Genomic DNA, 23,964 nt, shown 5'->3' with positions numbered 1-23,964 from the left:
GGGCAGCAGCTTAAGCAGGGAAGCCCAGACTTCCCTCTCCCCAGCCACTTCGTCCAGCTCCTCCCGGGGGATCCCGAGGCGTTCCCAGGCCAGCCGGGAGAGATAGTCTTCCCAGCGTGTCCTGGGTCTTCCCCGTGGCCTCCTACCGGTCGGACGTGCCCGAAACACCTTCCTAGGGAGGCGTTCGGGTGGCATCCTGACCAGATGCCCAAACCACCTCATCTGGCTCCTCTTGATGTGGAGGAGCAGCGGCTTTACTTTGAGCTCCCCCCCGGATGACAGAGCTTCTCACCCTATCTCTAAGGGAGAGCCCCGCCACCCGGCGGAGGAAACTCATTTGGGCCGCTTGTACCCGTGATCTTGTCCTTTCGGTCATGACCCAAAGCTCATGACCATAGGTGAGGATGGGAACGTAGATTGACCGGTAAATCGAGAGCTTTGCCTTACGGCTCAGCTCCTTCTTCACCACAACGGATCGATACAGCGTCCGCATTACTGAAGATGCCGCACCGTTTGTACCAACTGTAATCTTTTAATGCTAGACATAGGGAGACCCCAAAATAATACGTTACAGTAATCGAGACGAGACGTAACGAACGCATGAATAATGATCTCAGCGTCGCTAGTGGATAAAATAGAACGAATTTTAGCGATATTACGGAGATGAAAGAAGGCCGTTTTAGTAACACTCTTAATGTGTGACTCAAAGGAGAGAGTTGTTTTAGTAACACTCTTAATGTGTGACTCAAAGGAGAGAGTTGTTTTAGTAACACTCTTAATGTGTGACTCAAAGGAGAGAGTTGTTTTAGTAACACTCTTAATGTGTGACTCAAAGGAGAGAGTTGTTTTAGTAACACTCTTAATGTGTGACTCAAAGGAGAGAGTTGTTTTAGTAACACTCTTAATGTGTGACTCAAAGGAGAGAGTTGTTTTAGTAACACTCTTAATGTGTGACTCAAAGGAGAGAGTTGTTTTAGTAACACTCTTAATGTGTGACTCAAAGGAGAGAGTTGTTTTAGTAACACTCTTAATGTGTGACTCAAAGGAGAGAGTTGTTTTAGTAACACTCTTAATGTGTGACTCAAAGGAGAGAGTTGTTTTAGTAACACTCTTAATGTGTGACTCAAAGGAGAGAGTTGTTTTAGTAACACTCTTAATGTGTGACTCAAAGGAGAGAGTTGTTTTAGTAACACTCTTAATGTGTGACTCAAAGGAGAGAGTTGTTTTAGTAACACTCTTAATGTGTGACTCAAAAGAGAGAGTTGTTTTAGTAACACTCTTAATGTGTGACTCAAAGGAGAGAGTTGTGTGGAAGATAATTCTTCAGATTCTTTAGCGAGTCACCTTGTGTAATTGTTTGGTTGTCAAATGTTAAGGTGGTATTATTAAATAAATGTGTAATTGTTTGGTTGTCAAATGTTAAGGTGGTATTATTAAATAAATGTGGGTGTCTAGCAGAAACGATAATAAGCATTTCCGTTTTCTTAGCGTTGAGTTGCAAAAAGTTAGGAAGAAAAGATAAGGTACTTTATTGATGCATATTATTTGCAGGCATAAAACATGTTTTGGCCTTGAGTTGGACATCATGTATTAGAGTATTGTCATTGATTGATTGCAACAAACTCTACAACAGAGATTGTCAACCTGTGGTACGTGTACCACTAGCGGTACATGGGCTCCATCTAGTGAATCACTTTGTTAAAGTACAATGTTTTATTTTCTTCTATTCAAACACAGTCTTACTGTTTAAACTGTGTGGAGCATTACAGTGGCCCAACAATATGAAATAGAATAGTTAGGCCTTGTCATACTTGGAGAGACAAGTTTTTTCTGAGGTGGTACTTGGGGAAAAAGTTCAAGACCCAATGCTCTCCAATAATAATAATAATAATTTTTACAATAACTGACTTTCTTTAGTTCTCCTTCCTCCCCTTTATTGAAAGAAATGACTAATACTAACATTGAGGGTAAAATTGTTAAGTGGGAGAGTCTCCAAGCAGCCTCACCACACTGCCAAAGAAGTGTGAGTAGAAATAAACCCAGAATGGAAGTTGTTGTGTGCTACTTAGAGACCATGTCATTCAGCACACACTCCATTAGGTACACTTGACTAGGTGTTGATTACGGTACATACCTTTCAACATATTTGGATTTGAATATAAGGCTAAAGCGAGGCCTTCAAGATAAAAGCGCGCCATTAAAATAACACGCTGGCACACTACAGTAAGGCATGCAGTGCAGGCACAATCACAATCAGAACTACTTTATTGAGATTTTCAGCACAATCCCATTCAAGATCAGACAAACATTACAGGGAGACAGAAAAAGGTCTGCCAACTTCCGGCGCCCCTTACAAAAAAAAAGTAAGAAACAGTGCAACGAAAATATTCAGTCAAAGGCTGGATTACATAGAATCAACAAAACTTGCAACAGAGGGGAGGGAGTGTGAGTTACGGAGGCCGGCTGCAGCTGTTTAAGCACTACTCAGCCATCCATCTCCCCTAAAGGAAATCAAGCTGTGGTGAAGGTGTGGGGTGGAGGTGTGTGTGTGTGTGTATATGCCCATTGTCTAGGGGAAACTTTACAGAAAATGAGCAAAAATAAGATAAATTCTGGTTTTAAGTTTTGGTGGAAAGTCCAGAATTTCCCGTATTTTGCCACATTTTCCTTTATTTTACGCGACCCGTCTACTAGAGATGGTAATCTTACAATAACTTGCAATTCAATGCTATTCCCATTCTTGGGGTGACGATTTGATTCAGAATCAAATCTGAATACAACACAGTTCTCCATTCAAACTGTAGTATATCATTTCTTATATAAATTATAATGACACTTTTTCAAAAAAGGTTACAGGTTGCAAAAGCTTCTCTTGACTGCTGACGTATACGCACAGCGAGTAAACGGTGGAGATGACCAAAACATCTTAAAAATATATATATATTCATATTTGTTTATTGAGCCTTGTAAATTATAAATCGATTTATAATTGGAATACGAAAAAATCGCAATTCGAATGCGAATCAATTAGCCTGCAACGGTAGCGTGCAACCATATTATTTTACTTGTGTGGTTTTATTTTGAAGGCCTGGCTTTAGCAGCTACAGGAAGTGTTGGGACCAGACTGGAAGCTGGAGGACACAATGGCTTCACCACCAAAGATAAACAGTTAGCATCAAGCTGGTAAGCAGAATACTTTAATGTTCTTGTCAGCAGAACCAAGGTAAGGTTGTATTGTGATGAGTCAGCAAACCAACAACTGTTTGCCTACAAGTTTACAAAGTCAGCTAAGTGTGTTTTAAGCCTGAATTCCAAGTATCAGAAATGAAGGACGATTATAAAAGGGCTGGAAATGCATTTGAATTGAGCTGTCAGAATGAATGCTTTATGATTAACAATTGCACAGCAGAATGACTCAAAATCCTCAAAAACTTTGTTAGCATCACATTTCTGGGACGTTTCTCCAAGTATTCCAGTTCACACTACAAGTCAATCTCCATTGTTGTGACCTGGATCGCATTTTTTCATGTCTGAGTTTTCAAATCCGACACAGACCTCTTTCATATGTGGATATACAAAAGCCAAAAATAGTGAAGTTGTCACGTGTGAATGGTAAATAAAAATGATTTACAAATCCTTTTCAACTTATATTCAATTGAATAGACTGCAAAGACAAGATATTTCATGTTCGCAATAAGAAACTTAATTTTTTTTGCAAAAAATCATGAACTTAGAATTGAATGGCAGCAACACATTGCAAACTTAATATAGATTAAAATGCATGTTATTTATTTGTGATTAATTTGAATGAATCACAGCAAAACCTGCGATTAATCTGATTAAAAATGTTAACATTTGACAGCACAAGTTTGTTAACATGATGTTAGGGTGTTTAATAAACATGTTACTGTGCATCTGGAAATAATACAACAGTGCTTCACTTTCCCCACATTTTGTTATGTTGCAGCCTTATTCCAAAATGGAATACATTCTTTTTTGTCCTCCAAGGTCTACAGACAATACCCCATACTGACAATGTCAAAAGATTTTTTAAATGTGTGTTGGCAAATTTATTCAAACTTAAAAACATTTGAAAAATAACATGTACATAAAAAAATATCCACAGCCTTTGCTCAATACTTTGTTGATGCACATTTGGCAGCAATGACAGCCTCAAGTCTTTTTCAATACGATGCCACAAACTTGGCACAACTATCTTTGGGCAGCTTTGCCCATTTCTCTTTGCCCATTCATCTTTGCAGCATCTCTCAAGCTCCATTAGGTTGGATGAGAAGTGTTGCTTTCCATCCAGCATGTCTCTGTACATTGCTGCATCCATCTTAGTCTAGTCAGGGAGGTGACCAACAACCTGATGGTCACTCTGTCAGAACTACAGCATTCCTCTGTGGAGAGAGAACCTTCCAGAAGAACAACCACCAGTCAGACCAGGATGGTAGAGTGGCCAGACTTAAGCCATTTCTTAGTAAAACGTTTGCCAAAATGCACCTGAAAGACTCTCAGACCACGAGAAACTAAATTCTCTGGTCTGATGAGACAAAGATTGAAGTCTTTGGGTGAATATCAGACATCATGTTTGGAAGAAAACAGGCAGCGCTCATCACCAGGACAATACCATCCCTACAGTGACCAAGGTGGTGGCAGCATCATGCTGGGGGGATGCTTTTCATTAGCAGGAACTGGGAGACTAGTCAGGATGGAGGGAAAGATGAATGCAGCAATGTACAGAGACATATTGGAAGAAGAACAACACTTCCCATTCAACCTTGAGAGGTGTTGCAAAGAGGAATGGGTTAAAGTGTCCAAAGATAGGTGTGCCAAGCTTGTGGCATTGTATTCAAAAAGACTTGAGGCTGTAATTGCTGCCAAAGGTGCATCAACTAAGTATTGAGTAAATGCTGTCAACACTTATGATTTGATTTGATTTGATTTTAATTTTTATTACATTTGAAAAATAACAAATAAAAATACTAACTTTTCACATTGTTAATATAGGGAATTGTCTGTAGAATGTTGAGGATAAAAATGAATTCAGTTCCTTGTGGAATAAGACTGTAACATAACAAAATGTATAAAAAGTGAAGCCCTGTGAATACTTTCCGGATGCAATGTAAATGCATATAAGTGTTGTCCCGATACCAATATGTTGGTACCGATACTGGTATCAAAATGTATTTCGATACTTTTCTAAATAAAGGGGACTACAAAAAATTTCATTATTGGCTTTATTTGAACAAAAAATCTTAGGGTACATTAAACACATGTTTCTTATTGCAAGTTTGTCCTTAAATAAAATAGTGAACATATGAGACAACTTGTCTTTTAGTAGTAAGTAAACAAACAAAGACTCCTAATTAGTCGTATGCAGTAACATATTGTGTCATTTATACACCTATTATTTTATACACATTATTAAGGACAAGTGGTGGAAAATGAATTATTATCTACTTGTTCATTTACTGTTAATATCTGATTATTTTTTCTTTTAACATGTTTCATACTTTACATGAGTTTTGGATGATACCACACATTTGGATATCGATCCGATAACAAGTCGTTACAGGATCCTACATTGGTCATATTCAAAGTCCTCATGTGTCCAGGGATGAATTTCCTGAGTCTATAAACATGATATACGTACATTTTTTTTAAAACAAAAGAAGATTTTGTGATGCTAAAAAATATCGATGTAATCATAGTAGTATCAACTAGATACACTCCTGTACTTGTTATCATTACAGTAGATGTTAGGTGTTTACATTCATGATCTGCGGCATTAGCGGCGACGCCAGTGAGCTGCGGTGTGTAGTGAAGCATGTTTAGCTATTCCTCGTCCTGCAGTGATAATGATACTTGTAAGAAATGTACTTTATTTGTCGCCATGGAGGCAAGGATTAGTGATTTAGAAGTAGCTAAAACACTGTGGATGGGTGTTAGCCACTAGCTAGGTATCCATGTCTTAAAGCAGCTCTTCCTGAGGGTGTTTCAGTGTTATAACTTCATCTTTATCTTGACTTTTTACACCAAAATGCGTCCATTCTCCCTTTTCTGTCTACACACTGTGTCTGCTTGTAAGTACTCTGTGTGTGTGCGCTGCCCAACATGCTCCTCTGCTTGTAAAACCAGCAATGTGATTACGTGACGACGACCGGGAGTGGGGGACCGGTACATTTTAGAGGCGGTATAGTACCGAATATGATACATTAGTACCGTAGTACTATAGTAATACCGTACAACCCTAGAGCATATATATTCCCTTCTTTCTTGACTCTCTTTGCTAATGCAAAATGAAACAATATTGATAAGAAATGAATGAATGAATCAACAGCTGTGATTAGTCTAATTAAAAAAGTTGATGATGAGTTGATAGAGGGAAGTGTTTCATCATCTTTGAAGCTCCTGACCTGCATGGACACTGCAAGGTTGCAGCTTCTGTCCCATTAAGAACTCTGAAAGGACACTTTCCTTCCTCACATTCCGCATGAGAGGAGTGCTTTTTTTCCCTCCCCCGTCCAGCTTGAGTTCCCATGATGTTGAATAATAGACCTTGCTTTCTTAAACAGAGAGGTCACACCCAAAATGGGTCACAGTTGAGCCGGTGTGGGCTCCTCTCATGACGCTCATGGTGTGTTTTAATGAGGCCGGCTCCCACACTGAGAGGATTAACGTCTTCTTCTTAAACACAACAGACTAAAACAATGTCTATCTTCCACTTCTCATTAAGGCTTTCTCTGCACAATTGGAAGAGGAATTCTGAAACGGAAGGAAAGGGATTTTCCTTTTCTCCCAATAAAAAAACGGATGAAAAATCATTAAAGGTGTCGAAAGCAGTAACCGCCTATAAAGTTTGTATTTTGATGAGGCGTTATATGAGACTAAACACAACTTTTTTTTGTTTTGGTTGAAAGTCAGCCAACACTCAAATATGCTGGCCTGTTTGCATGAGCTGTGTGAAAATCAGCAATCATTGAATGCAGGAAACACCAGGCTGAAGATGACACCATGCGGATAAAACTAGTTGAATGCAGCAGCTAAAACAAAAACAATAACAATATATATATATATATAATAACAATAACAATGACAATCATAGCAGGTTGTGAACGCAGGAAACACCAGGCTGAAGATGAGGATACAACTATTTTAATGCAGCAACTAAAACAAAAACAATAACAATATATATATATATATATATATATATATATATATATATATATATATATATATATATATATATATATATATATATATGTATATATATATATATATATATATATGTATATATATATATATATATATATATATATATATATATATATATATATATATATATATATATGTATATATATATATATATATATATATATATATATATATATATATACATATATATATATATATATATAAACAATGACAATGACAATCATAGCAGGTGGTGAACGCAGGAAGCACCAGGCTGAAGATGAGGACAAAACTATTTGAATGCAGCAGCTAAAAGAAGAAGAAGACAACTGGAAGACATAGTTCTACAAAGTGGACATGCAAGGAACACAACAATCTTAAGCCCTCTTGGAAACAATAATAAATGGCTTCCTTTTCTTCCAACTGCTTCCCATCCTTCCTTCTCACCTTTGAACAAAGGTCATTTCAGGATTTGAGGGGCTCGTCTCCCCATTTAAATGTCAACTATTCCTGTATTCATTACATATAAAGCTACCGTATTTTCCGGACCATAGGGCGCATGGTCTATTTTCAATCTTTTTTCATTTATAAGCGTTCCGGATTACAGGGCACGTTAAAGGAGTCTTTTTTTTTTCTTTCTAAATGTAAAAGCCTTCCTTGTGGTCTACATAACATGTAATGCTGGTTCTTTGCTCAAAATGTTGCATAAAACATCATCTTCAAGTCACTTTCTGATATCCATATTGTACTGAACAACCAGAACAGAGGCGCGTCTACCGCTCGGCAACATTGTAATAACAGTGTTGGTGCTAGGAATTTTTAAAACGGGGTCCCAGTAAAGTCATAAAAATGGGGTCCCACAGTAAATTTTTGGGGTCCCACTTTTTTGTAAGCGTTTTGAAAACAAATGATAAATGTATGCATTATCCTGTTATATCTCACATTCTATATTGTGTTTTGGAAAAAGGTTGTCATAAAAGTTACTTAATTCATTAAAAAAATAATACAAAAGAAAACACTTTTATGCATACGTAAATGTATTTCAGTTATAAACATTCATTCACTTTCTTCTTTCCTTCATGGAAATAAACTTTACCGCTGCCGGTAGTTTTTTCTTTATTTTTATTTAATAAGTTGTATGTGTATTTATTGCAGTATAAAAGTGTTGCCAGGGCATACATACATTATTTATTTAATGCTTAAATCTCTAGAGTCTACATCAACTTCAGATCCATCCGTCAATTCAAAGTTTAGTTTTTTTGTTTTTTTTTAATGTTTTTTCTTGTTTGTTGGTTTTCTGCCCTTTTTGTCAAAGAAAACTGTTTTTTTATGGAAAACACACTAAATATGCAAAATCTTTCACAAAAAAATATTTTTCAAAGTGGAATATTTGATGTCAAGTAATCTGAGCCTCGGATAGGTCAATAATTCATAAAAATATTGATTTTGATTCAAAATTATGTTTTGAACAATGACAGTTTTAAAGAAAAAAAACTGCTTAGTTTTATTAGTCAACATTGCAAATGTTTCTAAATTACATTTCACCTGTAAGCTTTTTTATTCCACTTTTGTTATGTTTTTGTTAATTTTATTAGTATTTTTAGAATGTGCCGTGGGCTTTTAAAACATTAGCAGCGGGCCGCAAATGGCCTCCGGGCCACACCTTTGACACCCCTGCTATAGATAATAAAAAATGTAATGTGATAAGTCTATGGATGAAAAGTTGATCATAACGCACAGTCAGCATCTCTGCTTCAGTAAACAATGACGGGGATGATGTCAGCGATGCAAGCGACACTTGCTAACTTGTCAGCCACTTCTCCAAGAGACTCCTTTTATACACTCCTCGCACATGAACCCTTCAAAAGGCACATATTTGTTGACCTGCAAAGTATGTTTTTGGGGTGGAGGAGTCTGGTTGGGTGCTGGTTAGCTTGAAGCTAACAGCTAGCATGTCTCCATCCTCGAACGATGTCGAAACAGCGGGAGATAAAAGTGAAGTTTCCATGGACTCACAAAGACTAAAACAAGTCATTTACTGGAGACATGGCACAGGATGAAGTTAAAAAGGTTGACTTTACACTCACCTTAGTGTTTACCATCAAGTCTTTCTTTTGACAGTCCCTCGCGGTAAAGTTGTCCGAGTGCAAACTGAGGCATTATTTGTCATTGGCGAAGGTCATTACTTTGAAAACGACCAATAAAAACGCGGAGAAGGCAGGTTCGGTACAAAGTAAAAAAAAAATCTATGTCCCAGGGACGCGCAAACTTACGAAAATGCGCATCCTTTCTGATTTCAATGTGTAAAAAGACACAAAAAATGCGTTAATGCCAACAGCGTAATAAGTTCAATTAGAGGTTCTGTAGTCGTCATCTTACATTACCTCAGGTATTGTTCTGCTTGTGAGTGCAGAGGTGAAACTGTGAAGTGTCTAAATAGATCCTACATGTTAGCCCATTTAGCCAAACCTCTGCATATTGTTTTAGCTGAGCTGCTAAAGAAACTTTCAAAAAAAAGCCCACCTGTGCAGCAAAGATAAATGAGTCACTCTGGATAGAAAAAAAATATATATATATATATATAAAAAAAAGCATGTGTGGGTTCTTGTGTAAACCTTGGCTTGAGCATGTTTTCCATTTCCAGTATAAATACAGTAACTGAGTGACACAAGCATTTTCTATTTATGACCTGGTTGCATAAGAACAGAGAGAAAGAGAAAAAAAGGCCTGCATTTCAGACGAAGGGAAAATAAGGCAGTTAGTAGATCTCCACATTGTGTGCTTTGTTCTGCGTGCATAAAGCGCCATGTTTAAATGTTACGGGGAACTTTTCAGATATTTGATATATTTCTCTACTGATATGTGATGCCAAGACCAGCTGCTACCTTTTGCTTGAGGAGAAAAATCTTTTAGTCTTTGTTTGGAATGTGCTCGAAGCGTTTGTAGTTGGGTTTGTGTAAGTAAGTGGGTTTATTTTACAGTATCATACTTGAAATGAAGAGGAAATGTATATTAAAAGAAACTTCTTTGTGATACATGATACAACTGAAACTGATATATTTTAGTTATCTTGAAAACAATCCGTTCAAATGAATTGATCAGATTAGTTTTCTACCATGAATTGATTAACGTGGACTTAAACAAGTTGAAAAACGTATTGGGGTGTTACCCTTTAGTGGTCAAATGTAGGGAATATGTACTATACTGTGCAATCTACTAATAAAAGTTTCAATCAGTCAATCAATTCAAGTTGTTGGGTCCACTCAAACAATCACTACGGGAGGCCCAATTGCAGAGTCTTGTCAACCAAGGCAGTTTTAGTTGACAAGACTCTGCAGCCTTGCTTGGACATCCGGGGTGCAGCCTCTGGATTGGCAGACTGGGTGTGTTTCAACTATAGTGGGATCACATTCCACAGCCTTGCTGGTAAGGTCTATTTAGGTGTGTTGGAGATTAGGCAACGCCATTTGGTCGTACCTCAGATTTAGGATCAGCAGTGTGGTTATTGTCCTGGTCATGGAACCGTAGCCCAGGTCTTTACTCTCGACAGTGTCCTTGAGGCTGCATGGAAGCTTGCCTAACCAGTTTACATGTGTTTTGTGGACTTGGAGAAGGAATTTGACTGTGTCCCTCGGACGGGGTGCTTCGGGAATATGGGGCATTGAACCACCTGATTGTGGCCGTCCACTCCCTATATTATTGGTGTTCGAGCATTGTCCGCATTGCCGGCAGTAAGTCGGACCTGCTTCCAGTGAGGATAGGACCCCACCAGGGCTGCCCTTTGTCACAAATTCAGAGTGGACAGAATTTGTAGGCACAAGTCAGGGCATTAGGGAATCTGTTTTGTTGGCTGCAGGTTTTGGTCTCTGCTTTTTGCAGATGATGCGGTTGTGCTGGCTTCATCTGGTTATGATCTTCAGCTCTCATTGGATCGAGTTGAGTGTGAAGCGACTGTGATGAAAATCAGCACCTCCAAATCCGAGTCCATGGCTCTCATTGGGAAAAGGGTAGAGTGTCATCCCCAGGTTTGGGACGAAATCCTGCCCCAGGTGGAGGAATTCAAGTACCTCAGGGTCTTGTTGACAAGTGAGGGAAGAATTAATCCAGATATCGACAGACGAATCAGTGCAGCGTCTGCAATGATGTGGACTCTGCATCGGTCCGTCGTGGTGAAGCCGAAATGCAGTGCTCTCAATTTACTGGTCAATACACAGTACCTTCCTGCCCTTATCTATAGTCATGATCTTTGGATTAGGATCGCAGGTACATGTGGCTGAAATGAGTTTCCTCGGTAGGGTTGCAGCACACTTCCTTAGCGATAGCTTAAGAAGCTCTTGTCATTCGGAGGAGCTCGTAATAAAGCAGCTGCTCCTCCCCATCGAGAGAAGCCAGATGAGATGGGTCGGAAATCTGGTCGGGATACCCTGGGGAGGTGTACGACCTGTAAAATGCAGGATACTTTGGTGAGACCATCCTCTCAGCTGGCCTAGGAATGCCTCAGGATCCCCCAAAAGTAGCTGGACAATGTACCTGGGGAGAGGGCAGTCTGGGATTCTCTGCTTAGGGTGCTGCCCTCGCAATCCGACACCGGATAAGCAAAAGAAGATGGGTGGATGGATCTGCAGAGTCAGTATTGCTACTGACAGGAAGGGACATGCAAGGTAGGAAGAATTGGGAGGCAGAAAGGAAACTACTGGGGGTAGTCTTCTGTTGTTTTTATTCTCTTAAATGGAAAAAAAAAAAATGAAAATGGAAGAGGTCCTTGACAAAAGCAAAGGGGTCTTCTCACTCTATAAAACAGAGAATGCTGTCTGGATCTGGAAAGTTTTGAAATCATACCACACATTTACACTTTCAAGCACTAGTGGTTGTTTACTGTTATTTTATTATTGTCCTAAAGAGTACATTTTGTTTATCATTCTAAACAATACAGAGTTGTGTGTCTCGATCCAGTTTTAGGATTCTAGTGAGAAGGACAAAATCATTTTATCCATTCACACTTCCAACCCCAGGTGGGTGTCTTTTGTTTGTTTTTAATCAGCTTAATGGATGAAAGACAGAAAGACAGAGGGCCGAGACACAAGCCAGGGGGTCTTCCACATTGGATTATTGATTTTTCTTGTTCTGGCTGTCTGAATTCCGTTTAGAGAGCAGCATTTTATTTTGAATGTCCTTACATACTGTATACACACTTGTGGTGTCCACCGTCTACACCTTCCACCATCCATCAGTGACCGAGGTCAGATCAACAGCTGCTGTCGTGACCTTCTGACCCCACTGCTTACCCATCTACTTAAAATGCTTCAACTGCAAGTTTGTCTGATTCTCGCTGTGTGCATGTAGTAAATGGATTCAATGGATTCACAGCAAGAGCTCAAATGAACAAAAACAATCATTTTTGGCGCAGTGGCCAATGTTTTTTCCTTTGAAAAATCTGGTTAGGACACAAAAAAGCAAAACCTCAAGTGTTTGTACATTTAAAACCGCCCTGCTAATGTCTGGACTCCCTTGCTAGATTTCTCCTCTGATCTTTTCCCATGCAGCATCTAAGTGGATTATCTACGCTGATACAATTTCCCAGCGTACAATTCACTCCCTAAAAGCTATTTTTATGGACCGGGTGGCCCTTTTGTATTCTAGGAACAAAACCGCTTCTAGCCAATGTGCTCTGACAAAATTGGAAAGGACATGCGGGTGTCTGGAAAACACATTAAAAGGAGACTCCCTATGGAAAATGGTCTAAATAAGACATTTGGCTTTCTTTTTATTGCTATTAGAATTACTTTATCATCTTACTAAATAAACAATCATTAGCTGAATAAATCTAAAATCAACAATTGACTTTCTGTTATTGTAATATTGTTACTTGGCGATTTAAAAACATTCCCATGATGAACTAGTTCAGCTTTTGTTTAGTCTTCTCAACACAACACTGAGCCTACTAACCCACTCACACGGGATATATGAAAGAGCCAATTGTAATGTTGAACTAATTACAAGTCATAGGTCGCAAAAAACACGTAAATGGGGTGAAAGGGTGGGATTGTATTTAAGTCGTGAAGAGAGTTGATATGAATCAGCCTTTGTTGCCCTTCAAAATCTCCAGGTCTGTTCTGCTCTAATTTACAGGAAGTCTTTTTGGCGTCAAATGTGCAACTTCTTTTTTGAATGGGACTTCCTGGATTTACTGGAAAACGTGCATGCATGCTGTGCTTTGATGGTTATTAAAGCCTGTGCAGCATGGAAGTATACATACATTAATTGCAACAGTTTATGTTAACGAGCTGATCCAATGGGGAGTAGGTCCCAGTTGAAAGAAGTCAAACATGCTAAATCAGGGGTGTCTAAACTTTCCACACCAGAAAAATTACAATACATTAAACATGCAATCCAATACAGGTACATAAATAAATGCATAGTTATTTGAAGAAAACAGATTTTACAAAGAAAAGCAAAAAAACAAATTGTGTGATATCTAAAAATATATCCTAAGGACAAGCGGTAGGACATGGATGAATGGATAATTACATTTTCAGAATGTGCCAAAGGGCCAATTTTTAAAAAAAATTACAATTTGCAAGCCAAAAATGGCCACCAGGCTGCACTTTGGACACCCTTGTACTAAATTGTTAACCAAAACATTGTTCTGTCTAATGTAGACAGTCATTATTAGATACGGTTATACGTTAAAAAGGCCATTTAAAAGCAGGGAGGAAACTGAATATTGGTTAATCAACTGTATTTTTAAAAGTATTTTTTGCATGTTTTCCTATTTTTGAAGTACTGTTTGAGGCACTGTTTAAGAACCGGTGTCTACACTGGAATTTGTGTACCCCTGCATCTGCGCATGCATATGAACTCAAAGAATGGGGAAAGATAATTGCACAATGAAGGAATCCAATGTGAATATAATTGTTACACCAGTGTTCATTTCTGACAGCAGTTTTTTATTTAGTTTTAGTCATAGTCTCTTGACAAAAAGGTATTTTAGTTTTTGTCATATTTTAGTCATCTAAATTGATTAAGTTTTAGTCTAACTTTAAGCCTAAAATGTTGATAAATGTATTCGATTAAAATGACAGTAATGTTCTTCGACTATAAAATAAAGTATGAAGGATAATGTATCTTTGAAGTTGCCTTGAAACAACTTTTATTACGGTTATTGCAGAGCATCTCAAAAATGAAATTCACAACAAAAGACCTGCACTCCATGAATATATCAATAAAAACATTTCACACTAACCTTATTGTGTTATTTGTATTGCTATTGTTATTGTTGCTATTATTAGTGTGCACCATTGGGGTATTGGCAGACTGCAGACCACATCATAACATCCTGTCCCATATACCGCCATCCTCACGGGAATGGTGGTCTGGCAGCTGTGGACGAGAGCTTGGTCAGTTGACTGCTAAACACTTGCCCAGCTGTATAGTGCTTACACCTCTAATCAACATCTTTATCCAAACCAAGAAGAAGAAGAAGAAGTGTATTGGCCGGCCCACAGTTCTGTTTAAATACAGCAACCAGAGTTATACCTCTAGAGTGTGTATATATATCTCACATACCACTTGTTCTTTTTGTGTTAGCTTGGAAGATGACAAATCTGGTCTTTTGGGTTGTTAGGTTGTACAATGAATAGCTTAACAGTGGGCCGAGGACATCGATTGAAGTGTTTAATGAATTGGATGGCCCATGGTCTGCGACAAAAGTAGTGGTAGAGTAAGCAGTCTTAATTGCCCCTGCTCCACCGTCTTGGAGAGTAACAGTTATTCAATACAGTATGAGTCATTTCCAAATATTAGCTTCAGCTTACTTAATGTTGCGTAGATGTGCGGATGATCAGCTTGCAGATGGCGCTTCAAGTTGCTTATATTTTTACCGAGAAAATGGAGCCACAGGGTTTACAACGGGTCTTTCTGTTTACCGCGGCCAAAATGAAGTACGTCCATAAGTCTTCTCTTCACTTTCTTCCAGGTGTAGAAGACATTGTATTAAGGTAAGTAACAATACAGTCTTGTTTTCCCAGTGAAAGCACTGTGCCTTACAAAGACGCTAGTTGTGGTTGGATCCCCTCCATGACTTACCCCCCACATGGATTTATTCCTAACTTGTCCCAACCCGCCTAAAACGAAAATAAATATGACTGGATTTTGTCTTTGTCAACATTTTCTTGTTTTTTTTGTTGACTAATTTGTCAGTTATTTTGGCATCGTTTTAGTTAACGTGCATTTGTTTTGATTATTTATCGTCCTATTTTAGTCAGGGGGAAATAGGTTGCTGACAATAACAAAATGAACACTAAATAGTGCCATTTTGTCATTCAATGTACATGTTTGACATTACAAACAATTAAATATATACTTCAGGGTGTGACGATCCGTCACTTCATTTCTGTTTGTTTCTTTGTTTGATATTTATTTCCTATCAGTGCTCTCATTTTTGTTGCATTTCCCGCATGTCTCCCTGAGCGCTCGTTCCCCTCACCTGTCCCTGATTGGCAGCCGGGCACACCTGGTTGTAGTTGCCAATCAGGCGGTTAGTTATGCCTGCCTCGTCTGGTCCTCAGTCCTCGAGGATTGACTATGTTTAGAACCTTTGTATGCATGACTGCTTCTCCCTATTTTGAGTATTAAAATATTCTTACCTGCTCTTCGTTCTCCTGGTTCCTGCATCTTAAAGTTAAAGTTAAAGTTAAAGTTAAAGTGCCAATGATTATCACACACACACACACTAGGTGTGGCGAAATTATTCTCTGCATTTGACCCATCACCCTTGATCACCCCCTGAGAGGTGAGAGGAGCAGTGAGCAGCAGCGGTGGCTGCGCCCGGGAATCATTTTGGTGATTTAACCCCCAATTCCAACCCTTGATGCTGAGTGCCAAGCAGGGAGGTAATGGGTCCCATTTTATAGTCTTTGGTATGACTCGGCCGGGGTCTTGGACTCACAACTACCGCAGCCGTTCATGACACTGGGGGTTTTTTTTGCTGGGAAACTTAAAGCGCTCTTAGCATGCCTTGCGGCACTTGATATTCGACAGCTTCACTTAAACCATAACGTAGTAAATTGAAGATTGAAGTTGAAGTTTATTTTGAACAAGCATTATGTTTCAAGTTAAGGTCAATTTAGTGTTTCCAATCAGGTGCATGTCTTTGGCAGTGGAAGGAAGTGGGAGTACCTTGAAGAAACACATGCAGTCACGAGGAGAACATGCAAACTCCACACAGAAAGAGCACCCAGGACCTTCTTATTGTGGGGCAACAGCATTAACCCCCGTGCCACCCTGTAGTGTGAAATGTGTATACTAAATGGCAACATTTGATAGAAATGTAGTGTTTTTTAGTGTAACCATTGTATTAACCCTCCTCTGTACTCAGCCATGCAATCATTGGTCCATATGGTTGCATATGTGTGTATGTTGTGTGTTGTGTGTTTGGTATGTGTATCCGTGCGTACGTATGTGATAATGGGGGATATGAGTCACCGGGGTATTGTTTTGAACTTTGTAAAGCACTTTGCGTTGCATTTCTTTTATGTATGAAAAGCGCTTTCTAAATAAAGTTTGATTTGATTATTCACGTACAGGAGTACTTCAATTTGCAATCACATTTCTTGGATTCAAACACGTGCATAAATTCTAAGGGGGAGCACATGTTGCCAGAACACCGGCACTGTTTTTAAAGTATCCATTTGCTACTAGTATCGATTAAAATGTCCCTAATCTTAAGGCTTAGAAATAGACCCCAACTGTCGTTTGATTTTTGGCACTTCATAATTGTGTTATCGTTTTTACTTGTTGGGCCACCATACAAATGAGTCGTAACTATAGCAACAATAGTAGCCCTTTTTGTTATTATTCCCTGACTCCAGCATTGTGTAGTACTTATTATGATAATCCAAGCAGCACATGCCAGTAAAATGTCAGACTTGAATTCCTCTTGATGTTGTTCTATGGCCTGCCGGGGGGTTGTTAACAGATCAAAGCGCTTTTTGCTTCCGCTCAAAAGTAGCTGGTGAAAAGTGTACCGTGCAACTACAGTACATACAGTCTCAGCATCCTGCTGTCTCTCTGCTCTCTTTCTAATGTGTCTCTCTCTGGCTTCAGGGGTGAATCACTCCAATTGGAAGTGGCACTTTACTCTAAAGACAACTCTTGCGTCGCGCTTGGCCGCAATGTTTGTAGACGAAGGGTGAGTGGCCCAGATTCAAGTCCCTAATCAGTGTTGTTACATGACAAATTAACTGTCATCTTCCATGCACATGACCATTACTGGAGAAATACTATACAGAAACACATTTACACACTACTGTGCATTGAATCACATCAACAGTATACAAAACAGGTTATTTTTTGGCGCATTTAAAAATCAATTAAAATTAGAGATGTCCGATAATATTGGCCTGCCGATATTATCGGCCGATAAATGCGTTAAAATGTAATATCGGAAATTATCGGTATCGTTATTTTTTATTATCGGTATCGTTATTTATTTATTTATTTATTTATTTTTTTTTATTTTTTTTATTAAATCAACATAAAAAACACAAGATACACTTACAATTAGTGCACCAACCCAATTAGTGCACCAACCCAAAAAACCTTCCTCCCCCACTCATTCACACAAAAGGGTTGTTTCTTTCTGTTATTAATATTGTGGTTCTTACATTATATATCAATATATAGCAATACAGTCTGCAAGGGATACAGTCCGTAAGCACACATGATTGTGGTCCACTAATAGTACTAACCTTTAACACTTCATTTTACTAATTTTCATTAATTACTAGTTTCAATGTAACTGTTTTTATATTGTTTTACTTTCTTTTTTATTCAAGAAAATGTTTTTAATTTATTTATCTTATTTTGTTTTATTAATTTTTTTCAAAAGTACCTTATCTTCACCATACCTGGTTGTCCAAATTAGGCATAATAATGTGTTAATTCCATGACTGTATATATCGGTTGATATCGGTATCGGTTGATATCGGTATTGGTAAATAAAGAGTTGGACAATATCGGAATATCGGATATCGACAAAAAGCCATTATCGGACATCCCTAATTAAAATGCATCAGCAATTAGAATATATCTAATGTGGTACTGTCAAAATTAAAATTGCAAAAAATATATTAAAAGTGAAAAAATGTAATATTTGAACTGACAATTAGTAGGACCTATTCGACGCCGTATAAGCCAGTGGTACCATCGTAGTCGGCTTATTTGTGTGGAAATAGCGAGCATTTCATCGCCAAAACAGCTGAGCTAGCTTCCAGGGTTGGCCGACATGGTCTCACAAGATGTAGTTTCTCTTTAAATATCCTTCTTGACATTGGCCCTGCAAATATATATCTGACACCTAATCAACGTTTTGTTCTCCTCCTCTGCTAGCCCGGTATGGCTACTACGGCGCAACACTTCCTGCTAAATTGCAACTTGTGAATGGATACTCACTTTGGAGTGACAAGTGAGTATCCAATCACAGTCTCGTTAACATCAGACTACCTAGATAGGCTACTGACAACAACTTGTGATCTGATTGGCTATGGCAATTGTCTATCAACTGTATGTGTCCGTTCACTTACAGTGCAGTGTTGATTGTGAAGGCAGATTTGGTACAGCATGGCAACATAAGCTAGCTGAATTCTGATTGGATACAAACTCTATCAAGTAAAAACAGCTGGAAGGAGCATAATATGACATGAAGACAATATGAATACTTTTACATATTTAGGGAAAGTCAATGACTTTTATCTTTAATTATGATGATGTTATGTTAGGCCAGCAGAGAAGGTCTTACTGGCCCACCACTGGAATCAAGGACTGCGTATTTCTCCTTAAAACAAAAACAAGGCTGCAATGTTTCATGATTCCTAACCATAGAATATTTGCTTGGAGCCTAATCCTCAAATTGAGTTCTTTGAGTATCACTTCCAGGCGACTACAGAAAACATCTGCAAAGACTAGAATAATATAACAAATCCCATTGGAAGGCAAAGTGGCGGGAAAGAGTGCAAACAGGAATGTTTGCCGTGACGCACAATTTGTTGTTGTGCTACGCTGCAGTGCACTTCTTGTTGTAGAGGGACACTTTGCACTTGTCTGGCGAGGAGGAGCGAGGGCGAAGGGGAGTTCAGCGACACAGGGAGGGGTTTTGTTTTGCCAGTGAAAAGTTGAGGGTGTTCTCTTTTGGTTTCCTCCTTTCCCTGAAAGACAACCCCCACCTCATCTGTCTCCCTCTGACACAACTCTTCTCATGTCTTTCCTGTACTCCGACATCTTTCCACTCTGCGTCCAACACACGCCCTCCTACTTGTACACACTACGGTACTGCTATAGTATCCTACTTGTACACACTACGGTACTGCTATAGTATCCTACTTGTACACAGCACTAGGGTTGTACGGTACTGCTATAGTATCCTATTTGTACACAGCACTAGGGTTGTATGGTACTGCTATAGTATCCTACTTGTACACAGCACTAGGGTTGTATGGTACTGCTATAGTTTTGCGGTACTAATGAATCAAAAACGATACTATACTCTTGTACAGAAGTGTAGATAGAACATGTTAAAACAGAAAGTAAACAGATATTAACAGCAAATGAACAAGTGGATTACAAATCAATGTTTACAGTTTGTCACTCATAATGTTGCCAAAGTAATGACACAATATGTTACTGCATACGTCAGCAGACTAATTAGGAGTCTTTGTTTGTTTACTTACTACTAAAAGACAAGTTGTCTAGTACAAACCCCGTTTCCATATGAGTTGGGAAATTGTGTTAGATGTAAATATAAACGGAATACAATGATTTGCAAATCCTTTTCAAGCCATATTCAGTTGAATATGCTACAAAGACAACATATTTGATGTTCAAACTCATAAACTTTTTTTTTTTTTTTTTGCAAATAATAATTAACTTAGAATTTCATGGCTGCAACACATGCCAAAGTTGTTGGGAAAGGGCATGTTCACCACCGTGTTACATCACCTTTTCTTTTAACAACACTCAGTAAACGATTGGGAACTGAGGAAACTAATTGTTGAAGCTTTGAAAGTGGAATTCTTTCCCATTTTTGTTTTATGTAGAGCTTCAGTCGTTCAACAGTCCGGGGTCTCTGCTGTCGTATTTTACACTTCATAATGCGCCACACATTTTCGATGGGAGACAGGTCTGGACTGCAGGCGGGCCAGGAAAGTACCCACACTCTTTTTTTACCAAGCCACGCTGTTGTAACACGTGCTGAATGTGGCTTGGCATTGTCTTGCTGAAATAAGCAGGGGCATCCATGAAAAAGACGGCGCTTAGATGGCAGCATATGTTGTTCCAAAACCTGTATGTACCTTTCAGCATTAATGTTGCCTTCACAGATGTGTAAGTTACCCATGCCTTGGGCACTAATACACCCCCATACCATCACACATGCTGCCTTTTCAACTTTGCGTCGATAACAGTCTGGATGGTTCGCTTCCCCTTTGATCCGGATGACACGATGTCGAATATTTCCAAAAACAATTTGAAATGTGGACTCGTCAGACCACAGAACACTTTTCCACTTTGCATGAGTCCATCTTAGATGATCTCGGGCCCAGAGAAGTTTCTGGATGTTGTTGATAAATGGCTTTCGCTTTACATAGTAGAGCTTTAACTTGTTTTCTGAAGTGTTCCTGAGCCCATGTGGTGATATCCTTTAGAGATTGATGTGGGTTTTTGATACAGTGCCGTCTGAGGGATGGAAGGTCACGGTCATTCAATGTTGGTTTCCGGCCATGCCGCTTACGTGGAGTGATTTCTCCACATTCTCTGAACCTTTTGATGATATTATGGAGCGTAGATGTTGAAATCCCTACATTTCTTGCAATTGCACTTTGAGAAACGTTGTTCTTAAACTGTTTGACTATTTGCTCACGCAGTTGTGGACAAAGGGGTGTACCTCGCCCCATCCTTTCTTGTGAAAGACTGAGCAGTTTTTGGGAAGCTGTTTTTATACCCAATCATGGCACCCACCTGTTCCCAATTAGCATGCACACCTGTGGGATGTTCCAAATAAGTGTTTGATGAGCATTCCTCAACTTTATCAGTATTTATTGCCACCTTTCCCAACTTCTTTGTCACGTGTTGCTGCCATCAAATTCTAAAGTTAATGATTATTTGCAACAAAAAAAAAAAAAAGTTCAGCAGTTTGAACATCAAATATGTTGTCTTTGTAGCATATTCAACTGAATATGGCTTGAAAATGATTTGCAAATCATTGTATTCCGTTTATATTTACATCTAACACAATTTCCCAACTCATATGGAAACAGGGTTTGTATGTTCACTATTTTATTTAAGGATTAAAGTACAATAATAAACATATGTTTCATTTACACTAAGATTTGTTGTTATAATAAAGCCAATAATGTCATTTTTTTGTGGTCCCCTTTATTTAGAAAAGTACCAAAAAGTATCGAAATACATTTTGGTACCGGTACGAAAATATTGGTATCGGGACTACACTAACAGACAGTGGAACCTCCATTTTTCAAACCGCCCTATTTGCTAACTTTTATAACTACAAATGTTTGGATGGAGACAAATGTGACTCGATGTGCCAACCATGTCTCTGTGTAGGAACGCTTCATTCACTCATTCATTTTGTGTCAAGCATGCAGGCAAAAATCACTTGTTGTGCTACACGACTAGTCACTTCTCATCTGTGTGCCTTTGTTGCGTTACACCACTAGTCACTTCTCATCTGTGTGCCTTTGTTGCGCTACACGACTAGTCACTTCTCATCTGTGTGCCTTTGTTGCGCTACACGACTAGTCACTTCTCATCTGTGTGCCTTTGTTGCGTTACACGACTAGTCACTTCTCATCTGTGTGCCTTTGTTGCGTTACACGACTAGTCACTTCTCATCTGTGTGCCTTTGTTGCGTTACACGACTAGTCACTTCTCATCTGTGTGCCTTTGATGGGATTGTTTGAGTGCCAAAGAGACAACAGACCGGCATGCAAAAAAGGAGGAAATCGCTGCGGAGTTAAAAATAAAAACAATTTGCGAGGAGTACATTAATGGCGCTCACAAGTATGGAAGAACCGACAAAGCAAGCTTCATACCCCAGCAAGTTTGAATTTTTTTTTATGTAACATTTCCCTAGTGCAGGGATGTGCATTCGGTGTAGGCAGATGAGGAAAATAATAATCATAAAAACATTAACTAAATATTATATTTGTCCATTAAACTGTTAAACATTAAAATAAATGTATTTTCTGTATGCTTTCAATTTTTTAAAGACTTATTTGAGTAAGAATCACTACATTTACACAAACTTAACATGATGCACCTTGTGTGTGTGTGTGGAAGCTGAAGACCATGAGGGCGTGGCTTACTGGCTGGTCACAATGAGGGTGTGGCTTACTGGCTGGTCACAATGAGGGCGTGGCTTACTGGCTGGTCACAATGAGGGCGTGGCTTGCTGGCTGGTCACAATGAGGGCGTGGCTTACTGGCTGGTCACAAAGAGGGCGTGACTTACTGGCTGGTCTGCTGGTCACAATGAGGGCGTGGCTTACTGGCTAGTCACAATGAGGGTGTGGCTTACTGGCTGGTCACAATGAGGGCGTGGCTTACTGGCTGGTCACAAAGAGGGCGTGGCTTACTGGCTGGTCTGCTGGTCACAATGAGGGCGTGGCTTACTGGCTAGTCACAATGAGGGCGTGGCTTACTGGCTGGTCACAATGAGGGCGTGGCTTACTGGCTGGTCACAATGAGGGCGTGGCTTACTGGCTGGTCACAATGAGGGCGTGGCTCACTGGCTGGTCTGCTGGTCACAATGGTCGCCAAAATAAGCAGAGACATTTTTAGAGCATACATTTCATTTTCATTTACTAGTTTATTTTGTAGAATCTCCAGCCCATACTTGCCAGTGGTTAAGTGGTTTTGTCTTTTGTTCATTTGTTTTCTGTAATTGGGATTTGTTGTTATATAATGTGTTTGGCACTTGCAGGCCACTGTACTTTTGCCAGGCTGTTTGGAATGACTTCACAATGTATATGCAGGACCACAATGGTCATCATCAAGCACTTCTTCTTTGTCTTCTGTATATGAGAGCATGGGAGATGGATAAACAATCATCTAGGGAGGAGAGCATCCCTCACTGGTGCATGTTATGCAAGCTTTTGGCAAGTGACACTGTGTTGAAAAAGGCCTAGAAAAGTGTGTGCTAAGATTGGAATCACCACTGCATTGGCAGGAGGGAACACAAAGCTTGTTTCCTGTTTGTGCCACATTCAAACCCCTCCCCTCCATTTCCATCCCAGGGGTTTGTTTGACTTTGCACCTGCAACTAAACGCCAGTATAAACACTTTTTAAGGGGGCTTACCATCGGACTCCAGGCGGAATTCTTCAGCTTTGCAATAATAGCGTGCAGGAACAATAAAGCTCCTTGGTGAAAACAAGTGTGTTCTGTGCAGATATGTGAAAAGCATGAATAGAAAGGGATGGAGGATGCACATGGAGTCCTTTGAATTCCTCTCGCTCGGATATTTGCATGATGTCACTGCAAAGAGTAAAGAAGTTGTATTCCTTTTAGTGTGCGGAGGAATGATAAGAATGTGTGTCCAGCTGCTGTTTGTTCCAATACAAAGACAATAGTGGCAGGGATGGATGAACAGGACAAACCTCTAGCTTCTTTGATGATGTCTCTGCTTCCTGCTGCACACTCCTATCACATTTCATGTCAATGGGTGGGGGTGCTAATACTCTAGCAACCATGAA

General features: G+C 39.2%; 1 protein-coding gene across 1 annotated transcript in view; it reads left to right on the top strand.

Annotated features, from left to right (window-relative positions):
* The first annotated feature begins 3,112 nt into the window (after positions 1 to 3,112).
* Positions 3,113 to 23,964, top strand: part of LOC133619709 (ras-GEF domain-containing family member 1B-B-like) — a 62,059-nt gene continuing 41,207 nt past the window's right edge. Inside the window, exon 1 of the mRNA XM_061980941.2 lies at positions 3,113 to 3,183. The gene's annotated coding sequence lies outside the window, so the exon portion shown is untranslated. The remainder of the gene's footprint in view (positions 3,184 to 23,964) is intronic.

The sequence above is a fragment of the Nerophis lumbriciformis genome, linkage group LG20 (assembly GCF_033978685.3).
Source record: "Nerophis lumbriciformis linkage group LG20, RoL_Nlum_v2.1, whole genome shotgun sequence".
Taxonomy (NCBI): Eukaryota; Metazoa; Chordata; class Actinopteri; order Syngnathiformes; family Syngnathidae; genus Nerophis; species Nerophis lumbriciformis.
Note: the sequence above shows the minus strand (reverse complement) of the source record. Positions and strands in the feature narration are given on the sequence as shown.